The sequence below is a fragment of the Lepidochelys kempii genome, chromosome 12, assembly GCF_965140265.1.
Source record: "Lepidochelys kempii isolate rLepKem1 chromosome 12, rLepKem1.hap2, whole genome shotgun sequence".
Lineage (NCBI taxonomy): Eukaryota > Metazoa > Chordata > Testudines > Cheloniidae > Lepidochelys > Lepidochelys kempii.
Window position 1 is genome coordinate 43,180,084 of NC_133267.1, and position 12,613 is coordinate 43,192,696.

The window sequence follows — 12,613 nt, forward strand, 5'->3', positions numbered from 1 at the left end:
TTGTACTTTGGACATTCTTAGAGCTTTGGCATTCTGCCTGGACCAAACTAGGTTCTTCAGAACCTCTCCCAGGCTTTTTGTAGCCTACGCTGAGAGTGTTAAGGGTCTATCAATGTCACCTCAGCAAATCTCAAATTGGATTTCTGACTGCATTAATCCTCTTGCTAATGTCTCTCCTCCACCGAAAATAACAGCTCACTCAACCAAGGCTCAGTTCACTTCATCAGCCTTTGAACAATGTCTCAATAGCAGATACCTACAAAGCAGCAAAATGGTCGTCTGTACATACCTTTTCCGGACATTACACCGTCACTCAAACCTCTTGTGATGATGCCAACTTTGGCAAGCCTGTGTTACAATCTCTGTTCACGTGATCTGAAGTCACTCCACCTGTAGAGGAACTTCGGATGAATCACCTGCAGTGGATTGTATATGTGCACAATCACTCAAAGGAGAAAAAATGGTTAGCTACCTGTACAGTAATTGTTGTAGTTCTTTGAGTAGTGTCGCTATGGGTGCGCCACGGTAGGTGTGTGTGTGTGCACACGCGCTTCCTGCCTGCCATGAGATTAGCCAGTGTGTGTGGGCATTTCTCCCTCAGTTCTTTCTCAACCACCCTATGCTAGAGAGGGAGCTGAGCGCTGTCTGTTCATGGATCGTTAACTCCTGATAGTTCTGCAAATTTTTTTGCTGCTTTGAAGCCCCTTTCTTTTAGTATTTGTTTGCTTTTTAGTTGCCCGTGCCAAAAAAAAAAAAAAAGAGAGAGAGCGAGAGAGAGAAAAGAAAACAACAATAAGATCTCGCCTCCCGCCAACCCCGGCACAGGGGGACCCCTGGACAAGGATAAGGATATGCTTGGCTTCTCAGGCTTCAAAAAGTGTCTTAGCGGCAAAGATTCCATTCCAGTAACGGACAGACACTTGCAGTGTATTCACTGCCTCAGAGAGAAGCACAATCCACAAAAGTGTGGTTGGTGACAGCAGGTAAAACCCAGGTTCAGGAAGTACAGAGAGTTAAGGCTAAGGGTATGTCTACACTATGAAATTAGGTTGAATTTATAGAAGTCGGTTTTTTAGAAATCATTTTTATATAGTCCATTGTGTGTGTCCCCACACAAAATGCTCTAAGTGCATTAAGTGCATTAACTCGGCGGAGTTCTTCCACAGTACCGAGGCTAGCATCGACTTCCGGAGCATTGCACTGTGGGTAGCTATCCCGCAGTTCCCACAGTCTCCGCCGCCCATTGGAATTCTGGGTTGAAATCCCAATGCCTAATGAGGCAAAAACATTGTCATGGGTGGTTCTGGGTACATGTCATCAGGCCCTCTGTGAAAACAATGGCGGACAATCGTTTTGTGCCTTTTTCCTGGGTTACCTGTGCAGATGCCATACCACGGCAAGCATGGAGCCCGCTAAGGTTACTGTCACCGTACGTCTCCTTGGTGCTGGCAGACGCGGTACTGCATTGCTACAAAGCAACAGCTCATTGCCTTGTGGCAGCAGATGGTGCAATAGGCCTGATAACCATCATCATCATGTTCTAGGTGCTCTTGGCCACCTCAGTGAGGTCGGTCAGGAACGCTTGGGCAGAATTGGGAACAGGGACATAAATAGGAGTGACTCAACCAGGTCATTCTCTTTAGTCCTGCCGGCAGTCCTATTGCGTTGTCTTCTGCCAAGCAACCAGGAGATGAGGATGACTAGCAGTCCTGCTGCACCGTCTGCTGCCAGCCTAAGATGTAAAAGATAGATGGAGTGGATCAAAACAAGAAATAGACCAGATTTGTTTTGTATTCATTTGCTCCCCCCTCCCTCCCTCCGTGAAATCAACGGTCGACAATCATTTCTATGAGATCTGTCAGGGGCACCTTGAAAAGTTAATGGAGATTCAGTCCTGCCTGAAATACCGGGGGGGGGGATAGTTCAGTGGGTTGAGCATTGGCCTGCTAAACCCCAGGTTTTGAGTTCAATCATTGAGGGGTCCATTCTGTGTGACAGTTGCTTTTGTTTCTCCTTGATGTAAAGCCACCCCCTTTGCTGATTTTAATTCCCTGTAAGTCAACCCTGTAAGCCATGTCGTCAGTCACCCCTCCCTCTGTCAGAGCAATGGCAGACCATCGTTCCGCGCCTTTTTTCCATGCAGATGCCATACCATGGCAAGCATGTGCCCGCTCAGATCACTTTGGCAATTATGAGCACATTAAATACCACGTGCATTATCCAGCAGTATATGCAGCACCAGAACCTGCCAAAGCGAAACCAGGCTAGTAGGTGACGTCAGCGCGGTGATGAGAGTGATGAGGACATGGACACAGACTACTTTCAAAGTACGGGCCCTGGCAATGTGGGCATCATGGTGCTAATGGGGCAGGTTCATGCCGTGGAACGCTGATTCTGGCCCCGGGAAACAAGCACAGACTGGTGGGACCGCATAGCGTTGCAGGTCTGGGATGATTCCCAGTGGCTTCGAAACTTTCGCATGTGTAAGGGCGCTTTCATGGAACTTTGTGACTTGCTTTCCCCTGCCCTGAAGCACCAGAATACCAAGATGAGAGCAGCTCTCACAGTTGAGAAGCAAGTGGCAATAGCCCTGTGGAAGCTTGCAACGCCAGACAGCTACCAGTCAGTCGGGAATCAATTTGGAGTGGGCAAATCTACTGTGCGGGCTGCTGTGATGCAAGTAGCCAACGCAATCAAAGATCTGCTGCTATCAAGGGTAGTGACTCTGGGAAATGTGCAGGTCATAGTGGATGGCTTTGCTGCAATGGGATTCCCTAACTGTGGTGGGGCCACATAGACGGAACCCATATCCCTATCTTGGCACCGGAGCACCAAGCCAGTGAGTACATAAACCACAAGGAGTACTTTTCAGTAGTGCTTCAAGCACTGGTGGATCACAAGAGACGTTTCACCAACATCAACATGGGATGGCCGGGAAAGGTACATGACGCTCGCATCTTCAGGAACTCTGGTCTGTTTCAAAAGCTGCAGGAAGGGATTTACTTCCCAGACCAGAAAATAACTGCTGGGGATGTTGAAATGCCTATAGTTATCCTTGGGGACCCAGCCTACCCCTTAATGTCATGGCTCATGAAGCCATACACAGGCAGCCTGGACAGTAGTCAGGAGCTGTTTAACTACAGGCTGAGCAAGTGCAGAATGGTGGTAGAATGTGCATTTGGACGTTTAAAAGCGCGCTGGCGCAGTTTACTGACTCGCTTAGACCTCAGCAAAACCAATATTTCCATTGTTATTACTGCTTGCTGTGCACTCCACAATCTCTGTGAGAGTAAAGGGGAGACGTTTATGGCAGGATGGGAGGTTGAGGCAAATTGCCTGGCCGCTGGTTACGCGCAGCTAGACACCAGGGCAGTTAGAAGAGCACAAGAGGGCGCGCTGCGCATCAGAGAATCTTTGAAAACCAGTTTCATGACTGGCCAGGCTACGGTATGAAAAGTTCTGTTTGTTTCTCCTTGATGAAACTCCCCCTGCCCCTTGGTTCACTCTACTTCCCTGTAAGCTAACCACCCTCCCCGCCCCCCTTCGATCACCGCTTGCAGAGGCAATAAAGTCATTATTGCTTCACATTCATGCATTCTTTATTAATTCATCACACAAACAGGGGGATAACTGCCAAGGTAGCCTGGGAGGGGTGGGGGAGGAGGGAAGGACAAGGCCACACTGCACTTTAAAACTTAAAAAATTTAAAGCTTATTGAATGCCAGCCTTCTGTTGCTTGGGCAATCCTCTGGGGTGGAGTGGCTGGGTGTCCGGAGGCCCCTCACCGCATTCTTGGGCGTCTGGGTGAGGAGGCTATGGAACCTGGGGAGGAGGGCGGTTGGTTACACAGGGGCTGTAGCAGCGGTCTGTGCTCCAGCTGCCTTTCCTGCAGCTCAACCATACCCTGGAGCACATTAGTTTGATCCTCCAGCAGCCTCAGCATTGAATCCTGCCTTCTGTCATCACGCTGCCGCCACCTATCATCTTCAGCCCTCTCTTCAGCCCGCCACCTCTCCTCGCGTTCATGTTGTGCTTTCCTGCACTCTGACATTGTCTGCCTCCTTGCATTGGTCTGTGCTCTGTCAGTGTGGGAGGACAGCATGAGCTCAGAGAACATTTCATTGTGACTGCATTTTTTTTGCCTTCTAATCTTCACTAGCCTCTGGGAAGGAGAAGATCCTGTGATCCTTGAAACACATGCAGCTGGTGGAGAAAAAAAATGGGACAGTGGTATTTAAAAAGACACATTTTATAGAACAATGGGTACATTCTTTCACGGTAAACTTGCTGTTAACATTACATACATAGCACATGTGCTTTCATTACAAGGTCACATTTTGCCTCCCCCCACTGCGTGGCTAACCCATCCCCCCACCGCGTGGCTAACAGCGGGGAACATTTCTGTTCAGCCACAGGCAAACACCCCAGCAGGAACGGGCACCTTTGAATGTCCCCTTAAGAAAAGCACCCTATTTCAACCAGGTGACCATGAATGATATCACTCACCTGTGGAAAACACAGAGAGATAAAGAACGGATATTTGAATGCCAGCAAACATATGCTGCAATGCTTTGTTCTGCAATGATTCCCGACTACATGCTACTGGCCTGGTGTGGTAAAGTGTCCTACCATGGTGGATGGAATAAGTCTGCCCTCCCCAGAAAACTTTTGCAAAGGCTTTGAGAGTACATCTAGGAGAGCTTTATGGAGATGTCCCTGGAGGATTTCCGCTCCATCCCCAGACACGTTAACAGACTTTTCCAGTAGCTGTACTGGCCGCAAAGGCCAGGGCAAATTAATCATTAAACATGCTTGCTTTTAAACCATGTATACTATTTAAAAAGGTACACTCACCAGAGGTCCCTTCTCCACCTGGCGGGTCTGGGAGGCAGCCTTCGGTGGGTTCGGGGGTACTGGCTCCAGGTCTAGGGTGAGAAACTGTTCCTGGCTGTCGGGAAAACCGCTTTCTCCTCTTGCTTGCTGTGAGCTATCTTCAACCTCCTCATCATCATCTTCCTCGTCCCCAAAACTTGCTTCTGTGTTGCCTCCCACTCCATTGACGGAGTCAAAGCACAGGGTTGGGGTAGTGGTGGCTGAACCCCCTAAAATGGCATGCAGCTCATCATAGAAGCGGCATGCTTGGGACTCTGACCCAGAGCAGCCGTTTGCCTCTCTGATTTTCTGGTAGGCTTGCCTCAGCTCCTTAAGTTTCATGCGGCACTGCTTCGGGTCCCTGTTATGGCCTCTGTCCTTCATGCGCTGGGAGATTTTGACAAATGTTTTGGCATTTCAAAAACTGGAATAGAGTTCTGATAGCACGGATTCCTCTCCCCATACAGCGATCAGATCCCATACCTCCATTTTGGTCCATGCTGGAACTCTTTTGTGATTCTGGGACTTCCATCATGGTCACCTCTGCTGATGAGCTCTGCATGGTCACCTCTGCTGATGAGCTCTGCACTCACCTGCAGCTTGCCACACTGGCCAAACAGGAAATGAGATTCAGAAGTTCATGGGCCTTTTCCTGTCTACTTGGCCAGTGCATCTGAGTTGAGAGTGCTGTCCAGAGTGGTCACAATGGAGTACTCTGGGATAGTTCCTGGAGGCCAATACCGTTGAATTGCGTCCACACTACCCCAAATTCGACCCAGCAAGGCTGATTTCAGCGCTAACCCCCTTGTCGGGGGTGGAGTAAAGAAATCAATTTTAAGAGCCCTTTAAGTCGAAAAAAAGGGCTTTGCCATGTGGACGGGTGCAGGGTTAAATCGATTTAACGCTGCTAAATTCGACCTCAAGTCCTAGTGTAGACTAGGCCTAAAACTCCTGCTCATAATGTCAGCCCTTCAGCCTCCAGAATCTCAGAGTGAGACATCACCGCAACCTTCTATGCTGAGGGCAGGTGATTTTAAGGAATCGAGCCACTCGCTAAAGACCCATAAGAAGAGGTCTGTGAGTCCCTGTAGTGAGCCCAATTCGAGACAGAAACGTTCTCCAGCTTTATCAGTCTCTTCAGTACCAATGGCATCAAAGCTGCCTAGAGTCAGTACTCAGGGCACACATAGTACCAAGTTGACAGAGGCCCAATGGGCATGGGCAGAGAAATACTGGTACTGCGAGGGTGTGACAAACAGACAGTCCACGCCAGGGAAGGCTACATCATTGAGATCACAAGTACTGATGCCGACCTCAGTGCACGTGGCGCCGACGGACCATACAACCAAGTGATCAGGAAAGTGATCAGGAACAGCCAGCATGGATTCACCAAGGGAAGGTCATGCCTGACTAATCTAATCGCCTTTTATGATGAGATTACTGGTTCTGTGGATGAAGGGAAAGCAGTGGATGTATTGTTTCTTGACTTTAGCAAAGCTTTTGACACGGTCTCCCATAGTATTCTTGTCAGCAAGTTAAGGAAGTATGGGCTGGATGAATGCACTATAAGGTGGGTAGAAAGCTGGCTAGATTGTCGGGCTCAACGGGTAGTGATCAATGGCTCCATGTCTAGTTGGCAGCCGGTATCAAGTGGAGTGCCCCAAGGGTCGGTCCTGGGGCCGGTTTTATTCAATATCTTCATAAATGATCTGGAGGATGGTGTGGATTGCACTCTCAGCAAATTTGCGGATGATACTAAACTGGGAGGAGTGGTAGATACGCTGGAGGGGAGGGATAGGATACAGAAGGACCTAGACCAATTGGAAGATTGGGCCAAAAGGAATCTGATGAGGTTCAATAAGGATAAGTGCAGGGTCCTGCACTTAGGACGGAAGAACCCAATGCACAGCTACAGACTAGGGACCGAATGGCTAGGCAGCAGTTCTGCGGAAAAGGACCTAGGGGTGACAGTGGACGAGAAGCTGGATATGAGTCAGCAGTGTGCCCTTGTTGCCAAGAAGGCCAATGGCATTTTGGGATGTATAAGTAGGGGCATAGCGAGCAGATCGAGGGACGTGATCGTTCCCCTCTATTCGACATTGGTGAGGCCTCATCTGGAGTACTGTGTCCAGTTTTGGGCCCCACACTTCAAGAAGGATGTGGATAAATTGGAGAGAGTCCAGCGAAGGGCAACAAAAATGATTAGGGGACTGGAACACATGACTTATGAGGAGAGGCTGAGGGAGCTGGGATTGTTTAGCCTGCAGAAGAGAAAGAATGAAGATTTGATAGCTGCTTTCAACTACCTGAAAGGGGGTTCCAAAGAGGATGGCTCTAGACTGTTCTCAATGGTAGCAGATGACAGAACGAGGAGTAATGGTCTCAAGTTGCAGTGGGGGAGGTTTAGATTGGATATTAGGAAAAACTTTTTCACTAAGAGGGTGGTGAAACACTGGAATGAGTTACCTAGGGAGGTGGTAGAATCTCCTTCCTTAGAGGTTTTTAAGGTCAGGCTTGACAAAGCCCTGGCTGGGATGATTTAACTGGGAATTGGTCCTGCTTTGAGCAGGGGGTTGGACTAGATGACCTTCTGGGGTCCCTTCCAACCCTGATATTCTATGATTCTATGATTCTATGAACCAGGTCCATGTCTCCAACTCCCTCAGTGCAAGTTCCTCAGCACTGGCTGCCTTCAGCACTGATACCAGTACTGTCCACACCAGTGGACTACAGGTGTGCATCAGACCTCTCAGCATCTGATGCACCCTTCTCAGTATCAGAGCCTCATTACCAAGCTAGCCAGGAGCAGTGGACGCATTGGCATCTGCATCTCCACGCCATGCACCACCACTTTCCCATTCAGAGTCAGATAGCTAGCCGGAGGAGTTGGGTTCTCACCCATTGTCACCACGCGGACCCCAGTCCCACCAGAGGTACCCCCCTGGCCCTCAACTTCCTTGGTATGGGCAACCATGGTTCCAGCCACCAGCTCCCTACCCTCAGTAGCCAAACTGGGATCCCTGCTAGGCCCAGAGACAACAAGCCTAACAGGCACCTAGCGTGATTTACCAGCAGGCACAGAGAAGTCCCACTTCAGCGACAATGTCAAGGGCACCCGACCCTCCAGAATTCTTGGAGGAAGAATGGGAAGCGGAGGCGGAAAAGCAAGAGGTTCCTCAAATCCACCTTTCATCATCCTTACCTGACGAGTTGGTGATGCCTCCCCTGCCATCTCTGGCAGATGACTGTGTCATTCCAGGACCTAACTCAAAGAGTGGCTGAGGCCCTACAAGTGCAACTATATGAGGTGTATGAACCTCATCAAGCTGGTGGACATCTTTCACATTCTTCCACCTCTGCCAGGGTAGCTTTCCCAGTTAACAAGGCGCTCTTAGACCCTACTAGGAGTGATTCACCCATCTGCCTCCAAATTCCATCATAGTGGACATGGTCAATTCGAGTGGTTGCCAATACCAGTTTAAATCTACCCTGTACGACCAAGACTGGACGTGCTTGGACCTGTTTGGCAGAAAAGCCACCCTCCAGATTTGGGGAGCCAAACTATCAGGCTTTACTAGCCAAATATGGTTATCAGAACTATATAAAATTAAACTCCTTTATTGAGCAGCTCCCAGATACATACAAAGACCAATTCATGGCTGTCATTAACAAAGGCCAGCTAGTGGCGAAAATGTCTCTGCAATGCGCGTTGGACACGGCCAACACGGCAGCGCATTCAATCTCCCCCACTATGGCTATGAGGACAGCCTCATGGCTCCATTTGTTCAGCTTCCCGAAGGAGGTCCAGACAATAGTAGAGAACCTCCCCTTCAAGAGAACAAAACTATTTGCCGAGAAGGCAGATGCATCCTTCCACATGGTAAAGGATTCTCGAGTGACTCTGAGATCCTTGGGGATATACAGGCTGGCTTACAAAAGAAAATACAGTCCTCAACCATAGGTCAAGCTGAGATCATTGCAGTATGTGCCTCAATATTCATTGCGGAGATTGTACAAGCCACAGAGAAAGAAATTGAAATTCTGTAAGCGCAAACAATCAGGGCCACAGCCACCCTTGTCTCAGCCCTCAACTTCGAAGTGACACTTTTTATGGGTTGGTCGAGGTGCCAATAGAACATTCTCCTTACAATCTCACCTTGGGAAACCCCACATTTCCTTTTGGAGACTGCCTTTCTCCTATCCACAGTACCGGGGAACAGATAACCTCCAACAAGTGGGTGCTGGAAATTGTCCAGGGTGGATATGACATCCACTTCTCCTCCCTTCCCCCTCCCAAACATCCTTCCCCATCCCTCTTCAGGGACCCTTCTCATGAGAGTCTACTACACCAAGAGGTGAATCATCTCCTCAACGTAGGAGCTATAGAGCCGGTACCCACACATCTCAAGGACAAAGGCTTCTACTCTCGTTACTTCCTGATGCCAAAGAAAAAGGGAGGTTGGAGACCTATACTGGACCTCAAAGCACTCAATAGGTATGTCAAGGTGCAGAAATTCAAGATTGTTATGCTGTCAACGATTATCCCAGCGCTAGAAAAAGGGGACTTGTTCTCGGCCCTCAATCTTCAAGATGCATATTTTCACATCTCTATCATAGCAAAACACAGGAGTTACCTCAGGGTCACGCTAGGTCAAGACTGCTACCAGTACAGATTACTCCCTTTCAGCCTTTCATTGGCCCCCAGTGTGTTATCCAAGGTCCTTTCGGTAGTGGCAGCCCATCTACGGTCTCAGGGTATCGTGATTTTTCCATACCTGGACGATTGCCTTCTCAGGACACGGTCCTTTGCAGAGGCCCAGTGAGTCATTCAGACCACACAAGACTTATTTCTGAGACTGGGCCTACAAATCAACGAACAAAAATTGTCCATAACACATAAGTGCCTTCTTTAGGAATTTCCTCCATTCCCTCTATTGCTAAAGGTGCTATTGAAGATAAAAAAGGAAAAAGCAAACATTCAGATTGCCCCCACCTGGCCCAGACAGACATGATACCCTTCCCTGTCCCAGCTGGTGTTGTGTCCACCGATGACCCTACCGATCATTCCCTATAGTCTGTCACAGAATGAGGGTTGCACCCTTCATCCCAGTCCATGTGTCCTACATCTGAAAGCATGGCTCCTTCATGGTTCCAGCACATAGAGACATCCTGCTCAGAGGAGGCACAGGAGGTACTAATCCACAGTAGGAAGGGTGCTACTCGTCGCATCTACCTGCAGAAATGGAAGGGATTCTGGATATGGTGCCAATCCAAGGATGTCACCCCTAATTCAGCCACCTTGCGGGTCATCCTGGATTCTCTGTTACCCTTAAAGAAATCGGGTCTCTCTATCAGCTCGCTGAATGTTCACTTGGCAACAATTGCAGCCTTCCACCAGCAGGGTAGAAGGCTACTCAGTCTTCTCTCAGCCGATTAATAAGAGGTTTCTAAAAGGTATAGCAAACCTCTTCCCACAATCCAGGACCCCTACTCCTCAATGGGATCTCAAACTAGCACTAAAGGAACTGACTAGACCGCCATTCAAACCCATGGCCACTTGTTCATTAACTCACCTTTCCATGAAGGATGGGGGAGATAGCAGTTTTGATGGCACACCTCCTGTTTACAATGTTCTTCCCGGACAAGGTCACACTCAGACCACACACGAAGTTCACTCCCAAAGTAACTTCTGCATTTCACATGAATGAACTCATTCAACTCCCAACATTCTATCCAAAAGCCTCATACGGACAATAGAGAGGCCATCCTGCATACACTCAATGTGACAGAGCTTTGGCCTTCTACTTACACAATATAAAGGCCTTCCGAAAATCTCTGAGGCTCTTCCTTTCAGTTGCGGTTAGGTCAAAGAATGCGGCAATCTCAGCTCAGAGACTATCCAAGAAGGTCTCTGGCTGTAATAAACTCTGCTACCAATTACAGGCGGTAACACCCCCATCTTCAATACACACGCATTCCACAAGGGTGGTCTCCTCATCAATCGCCTTCTCTAAAGGTATCACCATATCAGAGATATGCAGAGCAGCTACATGGGCCTCTGCACATACCTTTGCAGAACACTATGCCATTCTGAGTGATTCAGCTTCAGACGCCCAATTCGGGGCTTCTGTACCATCATTTGTATCAGACTCCGAAGTCCCAGGTTCCAACAGTGTGTACTGCTCAGGAGTCACCTACAGTGGAGCATCCATAGCAACACTACTTGAAGAAGAAGAAGAGGAAGTTACTTTGTGCAATAAGGATGGTTCTTCAAGATGTGTGTCCCTATGGGTGCTCCACAAACCTCCCTCCTCCCCTCTACTTTGGAGTTTCCACTGGTTGACTCTGGGGTAGAGAAGGAACTGAGGGAGAAATGCCTCTGCACGCTAGCTAGCCTTGTGGTAGGCAGGGAGCTGCACAGGCGGGACAGATTGCTATTGAAATTCTCCAATCAACAGCATGGGGGTGCACACACACCTACAGGGGAGCACCCATAGGGACACAAGTCTTGAAGAACCGTTGTTACTGCACAAGGTGAGTAACTTCCTCTTCTTTGACATATGTTGTGCAGATATATGTTCCATGACTCTCCCACTTTCCCGTCTACTTCACACATAGGTGCCGAACTACGGGGTGCTGGGGGTGCTGCCATACCCCCTGGTTTGAAATGATTTCCATTATATACAGGGTTTACAGTTTGGTTCAATGGCTCTCAGCACCCCCACTATAAAAATTGTTCTAGTACCCCTCACTTCGGACATTACATACAGCAGTGTGAAGGAACGGAGAGGGAGGTGGTGGATGTGCCCCTTTTATGGTTTCATCTGGGAACCTGAGCAGAACGGGAGCACATGCACCACCTAGTGCTACTGCTGGCAAAAGTCTCCAGCTCAAGTGCATTGGGACACGTACATTTGCAGTGGAATGTATATGTGCACAACACATCTTAAAAATGACAGGTACTGCATAAGTAAGTACCCAGCTTCTGTGAAAAAGTGGTGTTAAACTACCCCTGCACTAGCTTGCTGCACTCTAACTGTCCCTGTGCACCGTGGTGATGCACAATAACAGTTCATTAATGTGCTTTGATCTAGTCCTTTTTCAAAGAGAACTAGATTTAATGCGCATCAGCAAAGGCCACACAGACAGTGAGCGTGTGGCAGGCTAGCATGGGGTAGATTCACACCCCAGTTTGCCATAAACTAAATGTTTTTGTAGACTGGTCCCCACATCTACGCTATTGCTTTTATCAACCAAACTTTAATCTCATTAAAAAAAGAGATTGTTAATTTGACATCATCTATTTTCCATAAACCTGTGTTGATTGGCATTAACTTTATTACCCTCCTTTAGTTCTTTATTAAACAAGTTTCCTTGCAGCCATTCTGTTATTTTGCCTGAGACTGACAGGCCTATAATTACCCAGGTAGTCCCTTTTATGCTTTTTAACTATTGGCACAAGATTAGCTTTCTTCCAGTCCTCTGAAACTTCCCCAATGTGCCACAAATCTCCTTGGCCAGCTCTTTTAAAACTCTTGAATGCAAGTTATCCAGATCTGCTGACTTAAAAATGTCTAACTATAATAGCTTGCTGGGTGTTTAACATCCTCCTTAGTTATGCTGGAATTGGAAGTATATCATCATCATATATGACTACATCATCTGGCATTTTCCTAAATATAGAATAGAAATATTTATTGAACAATTCTGCCTTTTCTGCTTTATTATTGATAGTTCTACC

At 48.1% G+C, this 12,613-nt stretch overlaps 2 protein-coding genes across 5 annotated transcripts in view; both read left to right on the forward strand.

Annotated features, from left to right (window-relative positions):
- PHLPP2 (PH domain and leucine rich repeat protein phosphatase 2) overlaps positions 1-12,613 on the forward strand; it is a 143,093-nt gene that overhangs the window by 124,228 nt on the left and 6,252 nt on the right. The gene's annotated exons all lie outside the window — the stretch shown is intronic.
- The window catches only part of TAT (tyrosine aminotransferase), a 74,889-nt gene that overhangs the window by 14,349 nt on the left and 47,927 nt on the right, over positions 1-12,613 (forward strand). The gene's annotated exons all lie outside the window — the stretch shown is intronic.